Raw genomic sequence first — 24,084 nt, 5'->3', positions numbered from 1 at the left:
CCAGACTTAAGAGTTTAACTTTTTTATAGAGAAAGTTTTCCTTATTTGTGTTTCTATCCATAAAATGTTTCCTAACAGTAGACACTCAATAAAATATTTGTGTAAAATGAAGTCATAAAAATTGTAACTGCACATCCAAAATGACTCTGTATGTGCTTAAATTCACTCATGTAGAGTTTTTTTTTTTTTCTTTCAGGAAGTTTGTTTAAATTTTTAAAACCAATTTTATGGAAATAGATGAATGAATGAGATTTGCATATAATATCACTGTAGACTAAATTAGAAGATTTTTTCCCTTTTAGTAAACAGGAACATAAGTAAGGATACCACTTAACAAAATTATTATAATTATGAGTAAGGTTTCAATTAAAAATATGTTGAAAGACATGGATTGAATATCATGAAATACCCAGTGTCATGGCAAAAGAAGCAATTTGCCACAATTAACAGGTCCACCAAAGGCCAGAGCTGCAAAGCGTATGTCTAAATACTGGTGAAGGGTGTAATTATCTCCGAGGTGGAGAAGGTTTCTATGCATTGGCTTGTTTGCCGACATCTGTCAGCTGTTGCAGGGTGCCACATCTCTGTTCTAGTTTTTAGCCTTAATACGATATCCTCAAATGTGTAAGCTGAGTGGAGTTACATACAAAAGTATATGCTGGGTTTTTTTCTCTGAACATATGTTCTTCCACAAAGAAGAACATTTCCCATTTCTGAAAAGCATTTTTTATTTGCCAGCAGAAACTTGTATTTTTACACATCAGTTTTCACTAAGTCAGGGCGTTTTCTTAAATCAAACAGCAGGCAAAAGGTTTCCTGTGGAATAAGTGGGAGTGACTTACATTAAAAGATATTCTCTGACATAAAACAACTTCTAAAGCCTGTGCTTGCTGTTCTGAGAACCTTTAGAGTAATCTTGGCTCTAATTGATGTCCCCATCTTGTCTACATCTTAAAAAAAAATGGAATCTTCATGCAGCTGTGGTAGAGAAAGTGAACTGGAATCAGGTAACAGAAAGTTATCAGGATCAGGGAAGTGCTACTTCTTGACTATATAACTTTCAACAAGTGATTTAACCTCTCTTTGTGTGTCCCAGTTTACTTTCCTTATTCTAAGGGCTTTACATGAATGTCTTAATTCTCAGACAACTCTAGGGAGTAGATACTATAATAGGAAATTCAACTACAAGTAATTTATCGAAGCAGATAACATGTAAGCCTAAGAAATGAACCAGGCTTCTGTCCCCTGAGTCATAACCTTACCCGTTTTCTTCTGTACCTATCAAATACTATCTACTTTATAAGAATCTTATGAGGTGTAAATGTCTGAACACAGCAAGTGTTTATTAAATGGTTTTTTATTCTGAATATAAACTTTTGAGAAGTAGAGATTTTAAAAAGTTTAATTAAATTAATTAATTAATTAAGGGTGTGCCAGGTCTTAGTTGCAGCAGGCGGGATCTTTAGTTGTGGCATGTGGACTCTTAGTTGTGGCATGCATGCGGGATCTATTTCCCCAACCAGAGATTGAACCCCGGCCCCAGCATTAGGAGCTTGGCATCTTACCCACTGGACCACCAGGGAAGTCCCCTAAAAAGTTTAATTTTTTGACAAAAATTTTTATTCTTGATAAAATAAAGAAAACTTGCTGGGAAAAATATTCGTGAACAATGTTGTCAGTAAAGGTAATTGGAACAAATTCAGGTGGTTGGTAGAGCCCCACTTTCAGCCTGAATTACTTTATGGAGGATTAGGTCACAGATTATTGAATCTTCAAATTATAGTGGAAAATTTATGCAGGATTTCATTGTTTTTGCCTACTTAAATTCCAATTACCAAAGGCTATGCCTGGAGTTGAAGGGTCATACTTAGAACAATGACACTTGGAAGAAATGAAGACCCACTTAATTATTTAATGGGACTGCGAAATGCCAAGTACCGCCTTAAAATGCTAAAATTCATAGCAGACAGATCTTTTGGTATTATAGATTTTCATCAGCATCGTCATGGTGATACTAACATATGCCTTCTAATACCAGGTCAGAAATTATATCATGCTTGGTTTGTGGTAACTTGTTGGCTGACTGGGAGTGACTCCAGGGCAGTAGGCAATAGACTCACATCATACCAAAAGTATGTTTTCTCTGTTTGATTCTATAAGCTTTCTGAACTGGATAAGTACATTTTCTGAAATTGCATTGGCTTGATTTTCTCAGTAAAGATTTTAAGTGGGATGAAATGTTGGTTAATCATATGGGTTTGTGAGTATTTTAAACTAATTTATATTTTAAGGACCAAGCTATTTTCGTGAAAAAAAAAATTAATGAGTCATGGTTTTAGATGAGACCATTAGGATAAAGCTGTCTTTAAGCAAATTGGATAGCAGCAGGGGAAAAGCATGTTTAGAGGACACATGGGAATAACTAGATGTTTTGGAACACTGGGTTTAGAGTCCTTGTGAAAATTCTGGAAGATAACTAGACATACAGTACTGGAGCTTAGAGGAGAACTAGTGACTTTAGACATCAATTTGAGAATCATTAGCTTATTTGGTGCTGGAAGAATGGGAGCTGAGGTAGCCACACACACAGAGTGTGGCTTATCAGATTTTCAGTAAAGTGGAGGATCGTGGGAGTGGGATTTGCTTACTCTCTTCTGCTATTTATTTTTTAATCAGTTATTTAGATTAGCACATAGAAAGTGGGTGGGCTTTTCAGGATTTCTGATATGAACTGAATGGCATGAGTGCCTGATGCATTGAGTCACATTCAGCTATTTTCATTTAACTGGAATCAGTGTCTGAAAACAAAATGATAATTTAGAGGAATAAATATGAAATGTTACATTTAGGTTGAAATATTAAATACAGCTCTACAGACAGGATAGCAAAGCCAGGCTTTAAAAGGCTTAGTTTGAAGATGGACTAGATATTTTTTGTACACAAGTGATAGTTTCTTTGCACCTCTCCTCCCCTCCGTTCCTTTTTTTTTTTAAATTTTAATTTATTTATTTAATTTATTTTTGGCTGTGTTGGGTCTTTGTTGCTGTGCGTCGGCTTTCTCCAGTTGCAGAGAGCGTCTAACGCGGGCTACTCTTAGTTGTGGTATGTGAGCTTCTCATTGTGGTGGCTTCTCTTTGTTGCAGAGCATGGGCTCTAGGCACCCGGGCTTCAGTAGTTGTGGCACGCGGGCTCAGTAGTTGTGGCGCACGGGCTTAGTTGCTCCGCGGCATGTGGGATCTTCCCAGACCAGGCCTCGAACCTGTGTCCCCTGCATTGGCAGGCGGATTCTTAACCACTGTGCCACCAGAGAAGTCCCTCCCCTCCCTTTCTTTTCCTACCCGAACAAACTAATTGCTGTCTTGGATGATATCAACAAAAGACATTCTCTATTACAAAATTTGTGTCTAGAACTTGGTATATTGTTTCTTTTCCTCCTCTTCCTTATTCTTCTTCAGATCTGTAACACATTCAGAAGATGATGCCAGTTTGACTAGGTGATGAGTAGATCTGTAAATTATTTACCAAGAAGTTAATGTAAATACTGTTTAAGAAATTTTTAGCCAGGTGATATTGGGAGCATATTAACTACCTGCAAATGACTGAATGGTTGTTACTATTTATGCTTTTTCACAAATTCATTTTTTTATATTTCCCCACTAACTTATTCTCGTAATTACCTTTCAAGACTCAGTTCTAGAGACACCTTCTCTGTGATAACCTGCCTGATGGTCCCAGGTGGATGGATCATTCCTTCTTTTGTGTTCTCTGTGTCCCTGCCCCATCCTTTTTGTTTCAGCACTTACCACATTGAAGCACATTAATTTATTGACACATGTGCTTCTCCACTAGCCTGCAATGGACGTGAGAGCACAGACCTCGTCTTAGTATTGTGTGTTATTCATATCTGTAGCCCAAGTCCTAGTTCAATTTTTGATAGTATGCTTTTGTACTGAATTGAACTAGGGGTAAAATAGAAATGTTCTTTGCTCTGGAGGAAAGAAATAGGGTCAAAGTGCAGAAGTGACAAGGACGCAGATTAGTTAAATTCATTACTAACAATTAGAGCTGTCTGAAAATGAAATGACCTGCCTTTACAACGTAGGTTAAGCACAAGGTGAATGATAATGCAGAAGAGATGTTGCTTAGCCTGACTTCTAAATTCCCTTCCAACTCCTATATCCCATGCCTTACATTTTTCTCATGTGTCAGTAACTACCTTCTTGGGTAGCCTTCAAAAGTACTTTCATATATATTATCTCATTTATTTGAACAAACTTCCTGTGATGTATGTAGGCATAGGGATTATCATTCTAATTGTTCAGTAAAATGAGGTATAAAGAAATTAAGCGACTTGAACAGGGATACTCCATCAGCATGAAATTTGAAACCAGAATATCCTCTTCCTCATGGTAGTTTAGCATTCTTTTATAGATAATATCTGAAGTGGTCTGATTTGGACATTCGGGGTACATGCTCATTTAGATATTCATTAAGAAATAAGTTTTTTTCCTGTTTATGCTTTTATGCATGGTTAATTTTTTAAATGATCAAACCACTGCCTGTCTTTTTCATGCTACTTTTAATTATTGTATTTTTTTTGATTGTTCTGAATAGCAAGGACAACAGACAAGCATATATATAAAACAGTGCCTAAGAGAAAACAGTGATAACATACTACATATTTCAAAAGTCTGGCTGCGTGAAAGTCTCACTATGTGAGCATACCCCCTGCATTCCATGTCAGGACCCCCAAGAGTGGAGCCCGGGCTACTGCAGGTCAGTGGACAGATTTGACAGCAATATCTGGCTTCAGCACATTCCCTGAAAAGGCTAGAAATAGAGAGGAGTCATTCTGGATTGCATTAAACACCTATTATGAGTTTTATTTTATTATGTTCTATCGGTGTTCCTACTCTGACAGCTGTACAGGAAGGATTGCACTTAAAGTTAGATATTTCCTGCAGTAAGGTTAAGATCATATGAGGAAGTAAACCAATCATTTCAGTTACCTATCCCTGTGTAACAAAAACCACACTAGAATTTAGTGGCTTGGTGCTTCCCTGGTGGCGCAGTGGTTAAGAATCCAACTGCCAATGCAGGGGACACGGGTTCGAGCCCTAGTCCAGGAAGATCCCACATGCCGCAGAGCAACTAAGCCTGTGTGCCACAACTACTGAGCCTGCATTCTAGAGCCTGCAAGCCACAGCTACTGAGCCCACGTGCCACTGAAGCCCGGGTGCCTAGAGCCTGTGCTCTGCAAAGAGAGAAGCCACCGCAATGAGAAGCCCGCACACTGCAGTGAAGAGTAGCCCCACTCGCTGCAACTAGAGAAAGCCTGTACACAGCAACAAAGACCCAAAGCAGCCAAAAATAAATAAATAAACAAACAAATAAATAAATAAAATAAATATATATTAAAAAAAAAGAACTTAGTGGCTTAATACAATAATTCTTTTTTTCCTCATGATTCTGGGTATTGACTGTTCCTCTGCTGGTCTTAGATGCCATCAGTCACAAAGCTACATTCAGCTGGTGGTAGGACTGGGATTTCAGCCAGAGTCCCAGCTTAGTTCTCCTCCACGTGGCCTGCCCAGATGGCTAGCTTGGTATCTCATGGCATGGTGGTCTGAGGGTTCTAAGAGAGAAGTGGAAGCTGCCAGTCCTGTTCAGGCCTGACTCTAAAGTCCAGGGATGTCACCTCACATTTATTATCAGCCACATTGTATTGATTAAAGCAACTCACAGGGCCAGCTCAGATAAAAGGGGAGGAGAAACTGACTGCACCTCTTAATGGTAGGAACACCTCTTAATGAGTAAAAGGAGTAAGGCAGGTTCTTAGTGGCCATTGTTGGTGGCCATAGGTGTATGTACCTTATTATTACATTGGCCAACCAGGAAAATTGTAACATGCAGAGAAGGAAGATGTGAGCTCTGGAATCACATTGCTCCTTTGTCAAGGTCATAGAAATAATCACCTAAAAATTATATGAATGATGTTTCTCTCCATATTGATTAAAAGCCCTAACAATCCTGACTTAGAGTAAATCAATTTGCCATTAATTCTGTTGTTATGATTATGCTTTTCCTGTCTGTTTAGTTATTTTTTTGTAATTTTGAGGTGAGATAAATACTTTCTGAAATATAGCAGATGATAATTTGGGGCTTGCAAATTTCTGTCATCCATATATTGATTATTTAACTGGTTGTGCTGCCTTAATTATGGTTAAATATGATCAGTACCACCAACTTTTGTGTAACTATAGTAAATTGTTTCCAAAGATTCATTTATTACTATTGTTATTATTATTTTTTTTTTTTGTGGTATGCGGGCCTCCCTCTGTTGTGGCCTCTCCCGTTGCGGAGCACAGGCTCCGGACGCGCAGGCTCAGCGGCCATGGCTCACGGGCCCAGCCGCTCCGCGGCATGTGGGATCCTCCCAGACCGGGGCGCAAACCCGGTTCCCCTGCATCGGCAGGCGGACGCGCAACCACTGCGCCACCAGGGAAGCCCTACTATTGTTATTATTATTATGTATTACTTAGTTTTTGAATTTTACTCAGGTAGAATTGAATTAATTTTTAAATAATTTAAAAATCAAATTCTTTAATACATATCTGACTTATGTTATCTCAGCAAAATTCTGAGTCACATTTGCTTTTATTTACCACTTACTGATCAATATATAATAAAAGTTCTCTCTATATACTATTTTGAGATTGGAAAATATGGCTCTACAATATTAGTCCAAAATGTTTGGGCATGTCTTCATTAATTCTATCTAAATTTATTCATTTTCTAGGCATTGGTGTTTGAAAATTTCATTTTCAACATATGTTTATTGCTTTATGACACAGCATTAAATTAGCCATCTGAGGGATTTTAAGATGTATAGATTGCTTTTTTTTAAGTTCATTGCATCAATTCAGATTTTTGTAAGTTTAAAAATAAAATCCGTATATGTTTATAAATGAATTGCCTGGGAGTAGACTTAACATAATACAACACTTGACAGAGGAAATTTTGTCTCATCATTTACTCAACTCAAAGCTATATTTTTAAAAATAGTTTTTTCGTCAGTAACATACATAGAATATTATCATGGCAATAAAGTCAGCTCTTCTCTGTTGATAGAGATTTGCATGATACCAGTGACTGTAGGAGTCATGGTTCCAGACCAGAAGTTTTGGATAAGGTTTTCTGTTTGTAGATGTTATTAATTTCAGTGTTTCAAGCCTAGTCTTCTGATTTAACATTTCATTCTGGCAACTGTGTTCTTTCACTAGTGGAAAAATATAGTGTACTTTTTTATTGCAGCTTGTATATGCATAAGAATATTTGTTTTGATTCACACTGGAGACTCAAAATAACATTTCCAGTTTACTTATGATCTAAGAGTATTTACAGATTTAAGCCGAAAACAGACCATCTTTCAATGTGTTTATCAAAATGCTTATAATTTCTTTTTCTGGTGGTATCAAATAATAAATATGGAACAAAGTCCGAGTGTGTTTCTTGAGCATTTCTGTAAACAAAAAGTAAACAAACTATGATTTATTGGCTTTTATAACTCTTTGTATAGTGAAAGATACAGCATTTAAGTGTAATTTAGCAAATTGTCTGTCTTATCCCATTCTGTAATATAACTACCATGAGTTATTTTCTATAGACTTTTGAATTGATAAAGAGAAAAAAAAGTTTCTAAGTTTTTAGATGAATTGTGTAGAATGTTCTGGAACAATAGTTTTCCAACCTGTTGGTGATCTATTAGTGGCTGATGAAATCAATTTTAGGTTAAATTTAGCATTTTTAAAAGAGTGGAATAGAATTGAGTAAACTAGATTAGAATAGAAAATAGCAGAGTACGTAGGCATGTAGTAAAGAGTAGATGTTTTATGTAAGCTTTGTTTCAGTTTTATACATTTGTATGTAGTTGGTCACAGTGTAAAATATACCTCTAGCTGAGAGTCATGGTCAAATCAATTTTAAAGCTATATGCAACTTTATATAATTCTTCAGTAACAAATTTACACCTCACTATTGAACTAAGTTTGGTGTCTCCAATTGTATTTTGATGAAGCACAGATTACTTTAAAGATGAGCTGTTATTAGTCAGAAAAAGTGTGAAATTTTGGTCTCCCACATTTTAATTAAATATTGGCCTCCTGTATTAAATGCTTATTTTTAATAATAAAATGTGTGTGACTCAAATCTATTGATTTATCTCAGAGTTTTCAGTTTATTTTTCATAACTGTAGTATAGTTGTCAGTCATTCTTGAAGTATTTTGACAGGAAACTTTCTATTGATAGGATTAAATCTATTTATTTACAGGACAGAAAGAGCTGTAATATTAAGGAATATGTGGTTCTATTAATCTTATGTAATTATGACCTGACAAGATACTTTCAAAATGAGATGATGGGACTTCCCTGGTAGTGCAGTGGTTAAGAATCCGCCTGCCAATTCAGGGGACATGGGTTCGAGCCCTGGTCCAGGAAGACCCCACATGCCACAGAGCAACTAAGCCCATGCGCCACAACTACTGAGTCTGTGCTCTGGAGCCTGCAAGCCACAACTACTGAGCCCATGCGCTGCAACTACTGAAGCCCACACGCCTAGAGCCCGTGCTCCACAACAAGAGAAGCCACCGCAATGAGAAGCCTGTGCACCACAGCGAAGAGTAGCCCCCACTCACCGCAACTAGAGCAAGCCCACGCGCAGCAAAGAAGACCCAATGCAGCCAAAAATAAAATAGAAATTAATTAATTAATTTAAACAAATGAGATGATGGATAGTAAATAATACCAATTTCTTTCATTCTAAATACAATTTAAATCACTAGTTTATGCCTAAATGTCTGTAGTTGTTGATCAAAGATTAATATATTATTTTGGTATTGAAGACTGATATTTTTTATTTTTAGTACTTGGTCATTCATCTATTTAATGTTTGTACCTTGGCTTAGCATTCTGCTAAAGCACCAAATGTGTGAATCTTCCTTCATGAAGCTAGCATTTTAGTTGAAGAGACAAAATAGGATCCTAAAATATATGAGCTCCTTGAAGTCAGTAATGATGCATAGTTATACTTATGGTGGCTACACCTTCAGGATTTCCTTTAACAAAACTTAGTAAGTATTGTTGCATGAATGGATGATTGAATGAATTAATTTAAATAACGTAGGAAAAACTGAGGTCTTGCTCATGAGTTTACGAGTTTAACATGCTCATGGAAAAGCATGAAATAATATGAGCTCAAGTTGCTTTGAAAAGGGTTTTAAAGGAGATTGGACTACAGCTGAACTTTAAAGGATAGAAAGGGATGGGTTCTAGATGGGGGAGATTGTATGAACAAAACTACTATCGTGAACTAGAAGTGTTTGTAAAGCCTGCTCTTTCCTACCTCTTTTCTCTTTCCAAAGGAAAACAGTTTTCTCCTTAGGCTTCCATATCTAGTGGTTGTGGTATGCAGAATGATGACACCTAAAAGTTGTCTACATGCTTATCTTCCAAACCTATGAATGTTGTTACCCTACAGATAAAAGGACTTTGTAGATATGATTAAGGGTACTGCCCTTGGGATTGGGAAGTAATTCTGGGCTATCCAGAGAGAAGGAATGCATGAGGAGGAGTAGTTCTCTCTTCTTTCTGTTCCACAGTGTCTTAGGTTTGAGGACCTCAGTGGTATATTGGTCAGTTCAGGCAGCATGGTTCAGGGAGCTGCTAATAACTCTGTGATTGGTTTTAATAGGCGCCACCTTTTTCCTAGTTAACCAGTCTTGAAATGTGCCATTTACAGCCTTCTCCCCACTAATGTATTATTTTTTTTATCAAGGTCAGATATTACAGTCTTTGAGTAGTTTTAGTTCTCATATTCATTCCCTTTTCCCCTTTCTTTTACCCACGTTCCTCATCCTGGCCTGATCATATCTTGACTTGCCAACTACATGAGCCTCCTTTCTCTCACCCTTTCCATCTAGACTCACCTAAATATAGCCCCACAATAATCTTTTAAAACTCCTTTTGATCATGTTGCTGCCTGAGTCAAAACCTTTAAATGGTTTCCTGACATTTATAGGCTCATCTGTAGTATAGCTTTCAAACTACTCGGCAGCCTAGTTTCAACTCCCATTTATCATGCCTCATATCCCATTATATTTCCACAGAAATCATCTTCACCAGCCAAGTTGGCTCACTCTAAATCCCCTAAATATACCTCTTGGTTTTTTGCCATTGCAATTTTTGCCCATTTCATTCCTCTCACCTTCAGTGTACTCCCTGGTACACTTTGCCTGTTCAAACCCTAGTCCTCTTTTGTTTCGTGTCTTTCCAACTAGGAAATGTTTTGCCTCTGGAATAGATTGTGGTCCTATTCTTTTAATAACAAGGAAACTTCAGAGCTCCAAGAAGGAAACTTCAGAGCTCCAAGAAAACTAGACCAATGATATTATATCTCCTTTCTTTCCTATCAAATGCAGTCTCAGATGATAGTAGGGCTTTTCCAATATCACTTTTATCTTTAGTTCTGAAGGTGGGAATCTGCAAATATGAAACTCTCCTAGATTTCAAAGCTGGGTCTGACAGATCAGGCTAGCCCTCTGGCAAGGGGTGTTTTGACCCTTTGTTTTTCATTACTTTCCCTGGGACAGAGATTGAGAGCCCCTGGTGAAATCAAATTACTACCTCAGTAGGTAAATGCCAATCCTTTCAATTGGTGTGAGAAACAAAGGGATATCTCCCTCCCTCATCAGTATTCAGGGACTTATACTGAGAACGAGTATAAACACGGGGACTTAAGCAGCAGATGTGCTCATTATTCACTCTGAGAGCAGATCTGCAGGAATCTTACAGGAAAGGGCAGAGTGATCTTGCTTGGCAGCCTTGATAAAGGAAAATGATCATAATCTATGCTTTGCATCTTTTACATAAGAAAGAAAGATTGTTTTGTGGTAATCTATGAGTTTTAGGACTCATTTGATTATTTTCCTGAGGATCCCTCAAAATACCCAGTTCTAATTCTAAGCCCTTTTAGCTATATTGCCTAAAATGTCCTAAATTCTGCACCCCTACAGTACCTAAAGCATACCTTGATGATTAATCCCAGAGTGGCTGATGCCTCTTATGCACTGCCTTTCACTCTGTTTTTGTCATACCTCCATAGCCAAATTATCAGGTCCTGGAAGGAAGCCACTGCTCCTTATTTATTGTGCCTCCAAAGGTGCCCCCAGAGCTTTCATTCAAGTATTATTTACTGAGTGTTTACTATGAGTCAAGCACTGTTATGGATACCCACATCTTGACTATGTGACGTTCTTTTTCTCATCTCTAGAATGCCACTTAAAAATATCTGTTAGGGCCTCCCTGGTGGCGCAGTGGTTGCGCGTCCGCCTGCCTATGCAGGGGAACCGGGTTCGCGCCCCGGTATGGGAGGATCCCACATGCCGCGGAGCGGCTGGGCCCGTGGGCCATGGCCGCTGAGCCTGCGCGTCCGGAGCCTGTGCTCCGCAACGGGAGAGGCCACAACAGAGGAAGGCCCGCATACCACAAAAAAAAAAAAAAAAAAAAAAAATATCTGTTAGCAGGAAAGCAGACTCAGAAATCTGCATCCAAAAACACAACTTGCTTGTTTCTTGAATGTTCACTGACATTTTTGCACTGGATATAGAATACCTTATAATATATCTGATTGGACCAAAATAATTCAGAGTTTAGGCTCAATAACTGAGAGCTGTTTTTCACCAGGGTTTGCATAAACTCCATCACTGCAATTGAAATCAGAGTAGAGAGAATTCCAGGAACTTTTGACTATACAAGGTTCAGCATCAGGTGGTAGGCTACTCTGTTACTGATTTTATTTTCCCAAAGGCTTGTTGCCAGGACTATCAATGTTTACCAGTGTCAAACTTGCTCCATTTTTCAGGTCATTAAAACATTGGATAATAAGCAGAATGGTTTCAAGTGAGGACTGGAGGGCAAACTTCTGTGAGGATCCTTGAGAATAACTTAAACAATGTGTGGTAGCTGTGAATGGTAGGGCTAATCCTAGATGACATGAAGCTATTAGAAGTAGGGTACATCTTTATTTAGCAAATGCTTCAGGAGATCAGGACTCTAAGAGACAGTCTGATATAGTGAGGGGTTCTTCAAATAGCTGCAGTCATGAACTGATGACATTTCATTTATTTTCTAGAGGCTATTTAGACGGCCATTAGTCTGCCTTTTTCAGCCATACCCATTCACCCATTCACTTACGAGCCATAATCACCTCCCTGAGAGGCATCACTCTTAAGAGAAATCTGAAATCCAACACATACTGTAGAAATACATAATACAAAACTAAGCTCCAAAGAAATAATAGGAAATCTCAAGGTGGAAGAAATGATGTGGAAACCCACAGGTAGAACAGTAAGCAAGGGTGATACTTTTTCCCAGGGGGTATCAGTCCAATGCCTGGAGGAGGATAGGAGATGTAGCCTGGGCACACATGAGGTAGGGACCTAAAACTTAGACTCTTTCAAAAAGCTGGGACCCCCCCTCCTCCCCCAGTGAAAGGAGGATTAAAAAACTCTGACCAAGGAAGTTCTGAAGGTCACTTCTTTAGGCTGTGAGTAGAAAAACGGGATTCTGTGGGAGAGTTCAGTCCCCAGCTGGGCTGTGCGTGAATGTGGAGTTTGATTTAACACTGTGTAGGATGCGGAGATCCCAAAGTGAAACACCTGAAACCTCCTGGGACCAGCAGAAGCAAACACGGAACCTCCCTACAGGGATGTTTCCACAGCCCAGGGGTAGCAGTTTGTCACCAGAAGATAGAGAAAAGATAAATGTGAAAAAAAATGACATTTTCAAACATAGGAAGAGTCTACCATCCAAAAGATTTTGGCTGAAGGAGCCACTAGATTGTACTCTGGTGCAAAGGAAATTGAACCCAGAAAGAATTTCTTACAACTCCAAGTAAAACGACAAAGAACCCAATTTAAAAATGAGTAAAGGATCAGAATAGACATTTCTCCAAAGAAGATAGACAAATGGACAATAGTCATGTGAAAATTTGTTCAACATCATTAGCCATTAGAGAAATGCAAGCCAAAATCACAGTGAAATACCACTTCATACCCACTAGGATGGCTATAATCAAAGACTGAAAACAGTAAGTGTTGGTGAAGATGTGGAGAAAATAGATCCCTCATATCCCTCTATGCAGGTGGGAATGTAAAATGATGCAGGGGCTTCCCTGGTGGCGCAGTGGTTGCGCGTCCGCCTGCCGATGCAGGGGAACCGGGTTTGCGCCCCGGTATGGGAAGATCCCACATGCCGCGGAGCGGCTGGGCCCGTGAGCCATGGCCGCTGAGCCTGCGCGTCCGGATCCTGTGCTCCGCAACGGGAGAGGCCACAACAGAGGAAGGCCCGCATACCACAAAAAAAAATAAATAAATAAAATAAAAAAAAAATAAAATAAAATGATGCAACCATTTTGGAAGACTGTTTGGCAGTTCCTCAAAATGTTAAACATGCTGAGTTAACCATATGACCTGCATTTCCACCCCTAGGTATGTACATATAGGAATTGAAAACATATGTTTACACAAAAACTTGTACATGAATGTTCATAGCAGCATTATTCATAATAGCTAAAGGTGGCACAACTCAACTCAAATATCCATCAGCTGGTGAATGGATAAATGAAATGTGGTAAAGCTATACAATGGAGTGGCATTTAAGATAAAAAAGGAGTAAAGTATCGATACATGCTGCAAAATGGATGAACCTTGAAATCATTATGCTAAGTGAAAGAAGCCAGTTACAAAACCACACATGGTATGATCCCACTTATGTGAAATGTACAGAGTAGGCAAATCCATAGAGAAAGTAGATAAGTGGTCTCTGGGGGCTGGGTGTAAAGGGGAAGGGAGACTGACTGCTAATATATACGGTTTCTTTTTGCGGGTGGATGATGAAAATATCTTAAATTTAGACACCACTCTGTTATGCTGAGTTGCAAAAAAAAAAAAAAAGCAATCTGAAACCCAGTGTATAATGTATAGGTTCAAAAGCTAGTGTTTATCAGGGAATTATTGGTGGTAAACTTGGCCTAAAGTAAAATAAAATCCAGTAAAATAAAACCATGAATAAGGGAAACAGTAATAATAAATGCATTTTCTGTAGTTTCTTATATTACTTTGTAGTTTATTTCCTTTCTATGTTTGTTTCAGTAAACCATGGGTATATCCACTTTACAAATTAAGAAAAACTATAATTATTATAGTATAGCCACAATTTTCAGTGTTAATTGGGAGTGAAAACGTAGAACAGAGGCTATCATAGCACTATTCCTTTCTTCCAAGATGGTTGTTTTGTTCAGTCCATTCCATCCAAGCAATTTCTATAACAAAGTATCGCTGGCTGTCATGTGCTGTAGCATTCTCTAGTAAGAGGGAAGACTGGATGGGCCCTTTGCCGTCTCACATCTTAATGAACCGTTCCCTGCTTTCTTTGGCATCTAAGTTCTACTAAGGCAAGGCAAGCATACTGTTTAACAGGGAGGTGGAGGGGGGATGGGGAAAGGCTTTCATGTTATACAGTAATCTGTTAGTATATACAGTCAAATTAAAGACATTTTAAAAAGTCATTCTAACACCCTCCCTACTGCATATAATAAATCCAGAAGACGAAAGAGTACTAAGTAATTAGCACTGAGTATAAACGGTGGAATCGCAAAGCATTTACACATGTAATAAACTGCTGGTGTTGCTGCTTTTCAGGTGATCACTGTGAGTTTATAATTCATTCTTTCTCTAAAGGTTTTAGTGCTTTCAAGAGCAAGATCTCTTATTTTACACTGTAGGGATTACATAATTAATATGGGAAAAAATGACTCTACTGCATAGTCAGAGTAGAAGTGTATTGGTGAATACAGATAAATTAAAAACTAATTAATTTGAAATTTATGGACTGGTGGCCACTTATGCCATGACTCGTTGAATGCTTTAGTAAGCAACTGCATTATTCAACAGAATTCTTAGTGGGAGTGATTGACAAATGTGGGGATGTAGGTCTCCTGTCATGAATACAGATGGAGCCAGAGGTAGCTTTTTTCCGTAGCCCTTATTTAATGATTTTATCTTGTAAAATATATTATTTAATTGTTCCCTGAATTAAGACTACTTGTTTGGCTTTCTGTTCTTTTAGTTTCAATTCCAATATCTAATTTAAGTTCTTTAGGAATTAGAAACCACATGTTGTCTATGACAGGAAAATGTAGTCCATTAAATTTAATTAATAGTTAAGACTAATTAACAATGGCTGAGTAATATCAAAATGATTTCAATAATAGAGTATTTAATGTGTGCCAACAATTCTAATTATTATTTTAAGAAAGATCAACTCTGAGTGTTTGTGATTCAATGCTATATTTACAGTCAATATCTTTTCCTATTTTCATAAATACTTATTGGGAGAAATGGGCGTTAATACTTGTCAAATCGTAGAAATAACTATCCAAATATATCATGGGAAAATTAAAGAAAATTATAATATAAACATTAATTGAAGTACTTTTTTGATCATTGGTATTTTAAAATTATAGTAAAAATGTTTATCTTGATCATTTCCCGAAGTTTTTAATGGTAAGAATGCAAATAAACTAGTTTTTAACTGTATAATTTAATGTTAGAATGCCTCAATCATAGCAAACACAGCTCATTATTATTCATAATAATGCTGTTGTGGAAAGAAGACCACAGACTCAGACATTGCCATGTATATGAGTTGCATTACTTGAAGGCAGGGTCGAGCACTCAACCAGTAAAGGACTGAACCATGACAGCAGAGTTCTTAACAGGTCAAAAGAGCAAAGGGTCTTTTATATCTGCAGATACCAAGAACTCTTCTAAGATTTGACTTGTAACCAAGTACAGGAGACTAGAGAACTGGGTACTCTCTGAGAAGGAAGAAGTGGCACAATAATGGTCAGTAGGAATGGTGATGTTGGAACTCATTATAAAATAACAGATTTCAAAGATGCTATATGGAAAGTTTGAAGATTCATGAAAGACAAAAGAAAATATAGATTTGAATAGAGGTTATGATTTGAAAATTTGAAAGTAGAGATTAACATTTGAAAACATAATTCTTCAAAATAATTGTTTAGAGAAGGAAAGGGAGGATGCTGACATTAAAGAAATATAAAAGGATTTTGGTTGCTCGAGGGAGTGCAACACCAGGAGCCTTTTGGCTTGAGTTTTCAACTGACTACTTGATAATGTTTATATATCCCTGTGTGTGTGTATCATTTTCACATATCTTTCTATAAAAATTATTATGCAGTGTACTGGCCTCAGGATGACACTGTAACACTACAATGTTTATATAGAATGTCACATTCCGTATCTTTTATTCTTAATTATTATTTAAAATGGAGAAGTAGAAGAAATTCCTTCCACATATCTTAAAGTTTTGAAAATAGCAAATTAAACATGTTTAAAATTTAAAAGTAATTTTTATTGGCTGAGTCTGGCAACAAATCACAGTGAATAAATTAACTTAGAGGTAGGTCTCATGGGATGCCAGTGTGAGCACAATCATATGGAGCTGAATTTTCAAACTCTGCCATAAATTCACAATGTGATTGGGGATATTAACTCTTCTTTCTTCATTACAGCTTTCCATACTCAATTTTTAAAACATTACATATTTTTTGTAACGTTATAAGAAATCCATTTTTGCTCTCGACCGCACATGATTAAAGTTAAATGCCTTTAATTTTTTTTGGTATGCTTGTATTTGTGTTGAAACAGTTGTATCTTTCTATTCAAAATTTTTATATCAACTAGGTCACGGAGTACACACACACACACACACACACACGTGTGAAACTAGAAACAATCCAGAAATAACATAAAAAATCGGTGAGATTCCCATTCATGATAGCATCTAAAAGATATAAATGTAAAAACTTCTAAAAGAAAAAATAGGAGTGAATCCTTGTAATCTAGGGATTAGGCAAAGATTTTTTAGTGTGACAAGTATAAAAACCAAAAAAATGATAAATTGAACTTGTATCAAAATTAATAATGTTTGCTCTTCAAAAGGCAACCTGAGAAAATAAGAAGACAATCTAGTGAGTGGAAGAAAATATTTGCAAAACAGTTATCTGATAAAGGACTTGTATTCCAAAATACATGAAAAGAACTTTTCTTAAAAAGACTTATTTTTTAGAGCAGTTTTAGGTTTACAATAAAATTGAGAGGAAGGTACAGAGATTTCCCATATACTTCCTGGCCCACACTTGCATAGCCTCTTCCATTATCAACACCATTCACCAAAATGGTATATTTTCATTAAGGATGAACTTATATTAACACATCATAATCACCCAAAGTCCATAGTTTAATGTAGGGCTCACTCTTAGATTTGTACATCCAGTGGGTTTGGACAAGTGTATAATGACATATATCCACCATTATCATATCACATAGATTATGTCACTGCCCTACAAAACTTCTGTGCTCTGCCTGTTTATCTCCCTGTCCCTTGTCAAAAATAAATATTTTAATTGTCTCCATAGTTTTGCTTTTCCCAGAATGTCATATAGTCAGAATCATAGAGTATGTAACCTTTTCAGATTGGCTTCTTTCACTTAGTGATATGCATTTAAGGTTCCTCCATGTCTTTTCATGGCTTGAGAGCTCATTTCTTTTTAGGGCTGAATAATATTCTATTGTCTGGATGAACCACAGTGTATTCACCTCCTGAAGGACATATAAGTTGCCTCTGAGTTTTGGCAATTATAAATAAAGCTGCTGTAGACATTCCTGTGCAGGTTTTTGTGAGGTCCCCTATGGGGGACCCCAATTTAACATCAAGGACTGGGTGTGTTTGATGCTTCTGACACCCCAGGCCAGGCCCCTTTGCTGAGAAGACTCCTTGGATTATTTCCCAAGAAACCCCCACATACACCCCTTCACAAGCCACCCCTCCCGAGAGGCAGGGGGCCCTCCACCCCCTCCCCTATGTACCCCCCACCTGTGTTCTGTTTGACCAGCACAGAAATATTAAACGTCCTCTATTCAAAAAAAAAATGTTGGGCTTCTCTGGTGACGCAGTGGTTGAGAGTCCGCCTGCCGATGCAGGGGACATGGGTTCGTGTCCCTGTCCGTGAAGATCCCACATGCCGCGGAGCGGCTGGGCCCGTGAGCCATGGCCTCTGAGCCTGCACGTCCGGAGCCTATGCTCCCCAACGGGAGAGGCCACAACAGTGAGAGGCCCGCGTACAGAAAAAAAAAAAAAAAAAAATTTTTTTCAACTTTTTTGGTTAAATGGCATACTATCCAGCAATAAACAGAATGGACTACCAATACATGTGAAAACACAAATGAATCTCAAAAATATTTTGCTAAGTAAAAGAAGCCAGCCACAAGAGACTACTTGTTGTATTACTTCACTTATATTGAAGTTCTAGGAAAGGCAAAGCTGTAGAGACAGAAAGCAGATCTGTGGCTGCCTGAGGTGAGTGGGAGTGGGGATTGACTGTAAATGAGCACAAAGCAATTGGGGGGTGATTTAAAGCATTTAAAATGTGTTGTGGTGATCGTTGCACAACTGTATCAATGTGCTAAAACTGAATTGGAGAATTAAAATAAGTGAATTTTATGGTGCTAAATTAACTCAGTGGTGCTGTTAAAAATTTTTAGGCTACCCTTAAAATAGGATTTTAAGATTATTTTCTATTATTAGTAGAAAAAGTATATATATATTTAATTAAAAGAAAGACATTGAAGGTTAAAGCATCCATCTGGGGAGAAGACTAGGAGGCCACTACCTGTGAGATTTCAGAGTGGCTTTCATTAACTCAGTAAATTTACTGTGATGGAACATCTGGCTGAGAAACCTGATTTTATCAGCAAAATGAGAAATACCATTGTCACATGGGCCAGAATATTAGTGTCCATATAACTAGTTTATTTACTACTGTAGACAGAACTTTACGGCAGTGAAATGAAATTTCATTTATAAATCATTATGAAAACACATTGGAATATTTTGGAGAATAGCAGAGGCAAGGTTTTCAGCCTGTATGAATGGCTCATAAGCTACATCATAATCAGAAAATTGCTTGATAAACACAGAGTCAGAATTAGTGCAGTTAATTAGATCAAGTTGATATTCACTGGTATCAGGATACAATAGCATGTTCATTCTGTTTTGCAGCCTTTTCTTTGGCTAGTCAGCCCCCTCAGATAGATGACATAAATATAAATATAGATACAGATATGGATATAGAGATATAGAAATAGTTATATACATTTGCCAGATTGATGCCTTTCAGTCTAGCAATTATTCAGCTTGCCTAGGTGGATTTGTATTTTTCAGCACTGAAAATGAATTTGTTGATCATAATGTTTTATAGTTTGAGGGCAAATTTATTGCTTTTTGTATTAGTCATCTATTACTACCTAGTCAAAGTTAGCACCTTAAAACATCACACATTTATTTTCTCAGTCTCTGTAGATCAGGAATCCAGGATCTGGGTGCCTCTGACTCAGGGCCACATGCAAGGCTTCAGTCAAATTATCTCAAGGCACTTCTGAGGAAGCATCCACTTCCAGGCTCACTTATGTGTGGCCCTTGGCAGGCCTCAGGTCCTCTCTGGCTGTTGGCCACGTACTTGGCACATGGGTCCCTCTGAAGGGCAGCTCATGATATGGCAAGTGGCTTCCCTCAGAGCAAGTAAGCAGGAGAGCATCCAAGTAGAAGCCACAGTTGTTTTGTTACTAATCTCAAGTAAATCCTATCACCTCTGCCACATTGTATCCAATAGAAACAAATCATTAAATATCTACTCAAGGGGATAAGATTACACAAGAGACTAAAAACTAGGAGATGGGGATGTTGGGGGTCATTGTAGAGGGTGCCAACTACATTTTTGTTTGTAGATTTTAGGAGAAACCTCACTTTAGCTGCCAGCATTGTTCGAGATGTCATCAAGGATGAAAATATATTTCTTGCAAAGAAAGACTGAACTGGAGAGCAAAAAAATCAGACAATATAATAATAAGAAAGGAGAGAGGAGATATATTGTATCTGGTGGGGGAATGAGAGATACAGAAACACATTTTTCCCCTATCAAGCTGCTCTGAGGTCTCCAAAATCCAGGGTCATAATCAAATTCCAAGAATGACATTTTGCTTAAATATAAATATGACATTTAAAAAAATCTTAATACTTAAATGTGATGATAGTGGTGGTGGTGGTGATGGTGCACCTGTGTGCTTTAGTTTAGTAAACTGTTAATAAACGTTACAAATCTGAGTAAAAGCCCTTTCCTTTTTTCTCCATAATAATTTGTTTTTAATGATATTTTATTAACTATTATTATTTTGCTGTGCTATCTGAGTATTATTGAAATCTAATAATTGAGAGAGAAGATACCCTAATGTTTTCTCAGTTAAATTCGGAGTCCTTCCTGTATATCCTGTATTTAGTACTCTGCATAATCTGTACACAGTATCGTGAAACTAAGTTTACTCCCTCTTAGGTAATATTTAGCTAATAGCTCAGAAGAAAGAATAGGATTTTCATTTTCCAAAGTAAAACTAAAAGCACAGCTTTTTGTATCTAAGATTTCTTTTTTGAACATTAAAGCAAATTGAAAATTTTTGTTTTTAATCTCACCACTGACATTCGTAAAACTTGCTGACACCCATGAGACACTATTCCTTTGGTCTTGATGTTTTTGTATAATTCAGAAATTTTATGTCTATAGGTCATGGAAATCCAATTCATATAAGCCCAGGAAAAACTTAGATTTTATTGAAAGATTCCTATATTACTGAAGAGAGGGTTAAAAAAACAAAGCTGCATGAAAGTCTAGAACTCTGCCCAGACTCTGTCCCATCTCTTCTCGTGGTAGGTTTTCACCATATGGCATATGAGAGAGACAGTCTTCAAAGATCCATAGCTGAGATCTTGACCACCAGAGTGAAAAATCCCAGAGATATTCTCTGATAGCCCAGGCTTAGGTCACTCTGGGGTCAGTCACCTGTGTCCAGGGGATCAAGATCCTGTAATTAACACTACTTGGGTCTGGTGTTTCTTTTGTACTGATCAGCTGCAACCCAGCAGGTGCTGTGATAAAAGAACATTATGTAAGTTATAAATCCACTCCTTTTGGCCTTTAGGCCTAATATATTTTATATATTTCAGACATTTTTATAGAGTTCTAGTAAAAGCATTATGAAACACTGTCTCCGTGCTCCATGCTTATACTGGAAAACAAGATAGAGTAGAAGGAACAGTTTTCAAAGGAAGAGAAGAAAGCTAGGAAAGTTTTAAAAAATGGCATTGCCATCTCTCAACCTCTCATGTTTTTGAAAACTTAGCCTATTTGTTGAGTACGTTGTGCAAATATATTCAATCCCCTTCACGTTGCTAATATGCTATCTTATAACTGTATTGGGAAGGGGCAGATATACATGAGTTGGATACCAGTATTAAATTTGGAGTTCTTATACAAGCAACTTAAATTTCCAAAATCAGTACTACTTTTTCTCAACCGAACATTCATTTCTTTCTTAAAGACATCCTTTGGAAAGATAAAATAGCCCATCTGATCCATTTTTAAAATTTCTTAGGGAGTTCTTTATGGATGTCATGCCTGACATGAGTTAACTAGGAGTCAGTGGCTTTGAGACAATCTTTGTATTTTGGTTCTTTAAGGAAAAAATTAAGTTTACTTCTGCAAACTCATTTTTAAAATTATGGTATCTGGGGACTTCCCTGGAAGTCCAGCGGTTGGTTAAGACTTCGCCCTCTAATGCAGGAGGTGTGGGTCTGATATCTAGTCGGGGAGCTAAGATCCCACATGCCTCGTGGCCAAAAAACCAAAACATAAAACAGAAGCAATATTGTAAACAATCCAATAAAGACTTTGAAAATGGTCCCTATCAAAAAAATGTCTTTTAAAAAATATGGTATCATTCAACTCCAAGCTCACTAGCCTACACTCAATGGCATGTAAGAAATCATGTTGCATTTGCTCTTAAAACATAGCAACTTAACTGTGACATTTATATATATGACTTATATATGGAGCATAATCTTTGAAGTAAAAAGAGCCCGTTGATAATAAGCTGCTTTGTTTTTTTGTTTCTTTGTTAATAAGGTGTAATGTTTTGGAAAGAAGAAGAGCTCTGGAGACTAACTTTGAATCCCAGCTCTGCCACTTATTAGCCAATGTGAATATGGACATGATTCTCACTGTCTTTGTGTCACAAATTGTCCTATACTCAGTTGCACTTGGGAAGGTTAAATGCTATGGAGTGTGTCAGGTGTCTTTGTGGACCATAACATGGCTCAGCAAATGTGATTTCCTTTCCCTCTCTTAATAGGTACTTGCTTCCCCAACTCTATTTATCACTCTTCAGTTTACAAAGCTCTTTCTTGTAATTTGTGCTTTTTGAATCTTGACAACTTCTTTTTATGGAAAGAAAGCTATTATCTTCATTTTTCAGTTAAGCAACCTGAGAAACAAAGTTGAAAGTAGTAGACATTAAGCATATTTTTTGAAAGTTATTAAAAGGCATCTGATCCAGGCCTGCTGTAAGCTATCCTTTTTTTTTTTTTAACTTTTAAAAAAATAAATGTTTATTTCAAGTATGAAAGGTAATGTTGAAACATTATCCAAAAATTATGTTCAGTTTAACAAGTATAAAACAAGACTCTGACAAAAAGTTTACAATTCAGTATAAAATACTTAAGAATATACTTTGACATTCACAGTGAGGATTTCTGAAAAATAAGTTTTGCTAATAAGTTTTAGAAACAAAAACAGAGGAAATAAGTCCTTAAGTAAGGAACAGGTCTCCCTTAGAATGGATAGTTAGCATTTCAAAACAAGATTTGTATAATAATTCCTTTTAAAATAATGGTAACCCTGGTCCTGTGTCCTAATAAGCAGACAACAGTGGGATGGAAAGGAATTTAAGGATAAATCACGGAGGACGAGGAAGACGTGAGTGTTAAGTTAGGTATGATATTTAAAGTTTAAATTGGGCTAAATTTAAACGTGCTGTACATATCCTTCAGGGACAGGGAAGAGTAGTATAGGGATTAGAGAATAAAATAAAACGATTTAATACTTGCACCCCAGTGAAGTTTGGACTTTTCAATAAAGCAGTTACACTTACTACATTAGAATTTTATACTAAAATACATCTACCCTCACCAATCTGTCCTCACCATTTTTTTTTCCCCTAAGAGATAAAGGCATTCCTGACATAACAGTGAAGAAAGCACACAGTTGTCATGAGAACAAAGTTTAATGTTCACATCCATATCTTTTGTATTTCTATTACCTATTCTACTTACTTCTTTAGTACTTATGTAGCACTTACTATGTTTGGGATGTTCTTTCTAGTGCTGGGGTTTCTGCAGCCAACAAGATAGACAAGTTCTGTGCCTACATTAGAAAGTTTATATTCAAATATGGAAACAAATTTAGTAAAAAAAATACAATTTAGAAAGAAGGCAATTTTAGGTAGAGGCAAGTGCTATGAAGAAAATGAAAATTAAGTGTATTAATTTCCTTTTGCTATTAGTGACTTAAAGCAAGACACATTTATTCTCTTACAGTTCTGGAGGTCAGAAGTCTGAAGCCAGGGTGTCGGCAGGACTGTGTTATTTCTGTAGTCCTTGGGGGAGTATCTGTTTCTTGCCTTTTTCTTCTTCTAGAGGTTCCCTGCGTTCCCTGGCTCATAGCACCTTCTGGCATCACTCCTCTGTCTTGTTTCCATTCTGATATCTTCTACCACTGATTTTGAACCTCTTGCTTCCCTCTTTTTAATTTTTTTTTATTTTTAAAATTTTTGGCTGTATTGGGTCTTTGTTGCCGCGTGCGTGCTTCCTCTAGTTGCAGCAAGCAGGGGCTACTTTTCATTGCGGTACGTGGGCTTCTCATTGCCGTGTCTTCTCTTGTTGCGGAGCACGGGCTCTAGGCTGTGAGGGCTTCAGTAGTTGTGTCTCGTGGGCTCTAGAGCGCAGGCTCAGTAGTTGTGGCACACAGGCTTAGTTGCTCCGCGGTATGTGGGATC

At 37.3% G+C, this 24,084-nt stretch overlaps 1 protein-coding gene across 1 annotated transcript in view; it reads left to right on the top strand.

Moving 5' to 3' along the window:
* Positions 1 to 24,084, top strand: part of RALYL (RALY RNA binding protein like) — an 875,975-nt gene that overhangs the window by 70,301 nt on the left and 781,590 nt on the right. The gene's annotated exons all lie outside the window — the stretch shown is intronic.

Source organism: Physeter macrocephalus, chromosome 15 (assembly GCF_002837175.3).
Source record: "Physeter macrocephalus isolate SW-GA chromosome 15, ASM283717v5, whole genome shotgun sequence".
In the NCBI taxonomy this organism is placed as follows: domain Eukaryota; kingdom Metazoa; phylum Chordata; class Mammalia; order Artiodactyla; family Physeteridae; genus Physeter; species Physeter macrocephalus.
The sequence above is the reverse complement of the archived record's forward strand: the minus strand, read 5'-3'. Positions and strand labels throughout refer to the sequence as shown.